Genomic DNA, 2,535 nt, shown 5'->3' on the forward strand with positions numbered 1-2,535 from the left:
ATGTGGATGATATATTAATTGTTTTCAAGAATGCTTCCAGGATTGACAAATTGAAAAAAAGTTATGTAAGTCTTTTATATGAAAGACTTGTTTAATGCTCAATAGATTTTAGGCATGAGGATTACTCGTCTTAAAGATGAGAAAAAGCTTTACTTGTCACAGGAGAAGTATATTGAATGTGTACTGGAGCGCTTCAACATGAAGAATGCTATGGTTGTTAACATACCTCTGGTCATATAAAGTTGAGCAAGAAAATGTGTCCTACAACTAAAGAGGAGAAAAAGAGCATCACTAAAGTTCAATATTCCTGTGTTTCAGAAGTTTAATATACTCAATAGTGTGTACAAGATTTGATATTGCTCCCACGGTTGGTGTTGTTAGTAGGTTTGTTAAAAATCCAGGCTAGAAGAATTGGGAAGTAGTCAAATGGATAGCCAAATGGATACTGAAGGATATAATCTTGAAAGGCTATAGAAATGTTGATATGGCAGGTGACCTTGATAATAGAAAATACACTACTAGTTTTTCCTTTACATTTTCAAGGGAGCCTATATTGACAGTCAAATTTGTAGAAGTGTATCACATTGTGTACAACTGAAGCAGGCAAAGAAATGATATGGGTCAAGAGATTTCTTTAAGAACTTGGACTGAAGCAAATGGAGTACGTTGTCTATTGTGACAACCAAAGTGCAATAGATTTGAGCAAGAACTCCATGTACCATGCAAGAACAAACACATTGATGTGAGGTATTATTGGATTTATAAATAAGTGGAGAACAATCGTTCCATATCAAACAATTCATACGACTAAAAATTCTGCAGATAAGCTGATAAAGGTGGTGCCAAAATACAAATTTGAATTGTGCAAAGAACTTGTTGGAATGAGTTTTCTCTAAGAAGACGGGGATACCTCTTTCAGATGCATGGATTGGAGCCTGGGGGGGAGATTTGTGGGGCCCATCCCATGTCTAAATTATCCTCATTGGCTACAAGGGTGGAATAATTGTCAAGATAAAATGTCAAACAACAATTTTTTTAGTTGGTAGAAATGGGTCATTAAATGTGTTCACTATGAATACTTTGAAATATTGTTTTTAGTGATGTCAATGCTGACATCGATAAGGAAGGTGTTTTTCTATAAAAGGAGCTTGTCATCTCATTTGTTATACATACCAAACACAAAGAGAAAAATAATATAGAGAGCAATGAGGTATTTCATAGACTGTGATAAAAATAATCTGTGAAGAAAAAATTAGAGTGAGCGATATTTTTAGTAAGGTGGGAGTCAAAAGACGGTTATTTCTTTTGAGTGTGCAGTAGTCACTTTGAGTATTATACTTGTGACTCCACTGTAAAATTCTTTAGTATAGTAATATCAGTTGCTCCTCTTGGTCCTTGATATTTTTATTTAGGGGGTTTCCAAGTGAAATTCTTGGCATCATTATTTTTATTTTTTCCTATTATTTTTTCACAAATACTTTTGTTGTTATTCTGCGTTTACCCAACAAAATAAGGAAAAGAGATCCAAAAAAAATTAGAGGGATCATGGTTGTACCAATCGAACACCAAAATCTTGGCTTAAATAGAATTAGTTGTAGAGTAGTTCTTTTAATTAAAGTAAAATTTTAAATGATTTAGAAGTGTTAAACATTATATTTCAGGAGTCCTTAATTTTATCGGATTTTAATTCCATTAAATGATGATTGGAGAGTAAGAAGATAATTTTATCTATTACAAAATATTTTAATGAAGGGTAACAAACGTGCAACGTATGTTCTCATTGACTAATTAGGAAACGAGGAATTCTGAATGAAAAAGACCATGTATACGACCTACACCCAAGGAAAAGTACTGTCATACCTTATCAGAATATTGACTCTTCAGAAAAAGATATTGATGGTCTCTACTGTTATAAAAATTACTTGACGAATCCTCATCGTCTTAGTATTCATATCACTCTATTTAAGCTCTGCTCCCTCTAATATTATAAAAACTAATTTTACTAGCACCAAAAGTTTTCTACATTTTTTATCGGCTCTTGAATATTTCCAAATAAATTTTGGACCTATAGTACGTACTACCATGATTTATTTTTTGTCCCTACTAATTTATGTTTGGTTTATAGTATATGAAAGAAGTGTGAATGGAAAAATAGAGAATAAAATGGTGGAGGGGAAGGAGACACTAAAATAGAAAGTGTACTCCCAAATTAGAAAGTTTACTCTTTCTCCCACATTGGTGGAAGAAGAAAACTTGAAAGTGTTTATAATCAAGAACACTTACTCCACATGAAAAGTGAGGCAAGAAATAATAGATGCCTCATGCCTTTGTCTTCGTCGCTCGCTCGGCTTCGGCTTCGAATTTGGATTTGGATTTGGATTTAGATTTGGCAAATGATCGATCGATGAGATCTATATTTTTGGACAAACTTTATTTGAATTCCGAAGAATGCCAAGGAAAAATGCATTAAAATTTTTTCTGTAGTTTTGGACCTCCATTTATATATACATGCAATAACAGTTGCACTGTTTCAAG

Source organism: Capsicum annuum, unplaced genomic scaffold, assembly GCF_002878395.1.
Source record: "Capsicum annuum cultivar UCD-10X-F1 unplaced genomic scaffold, UCD10Xv1.1 ctg997, whole genome shotgun sequence".
NCBI lineage: Eukaryota > Viridiplantae > Streptophyta > Magnoliopsida > Solanales > Solanaceae > Capsicum > Capsicum annuum.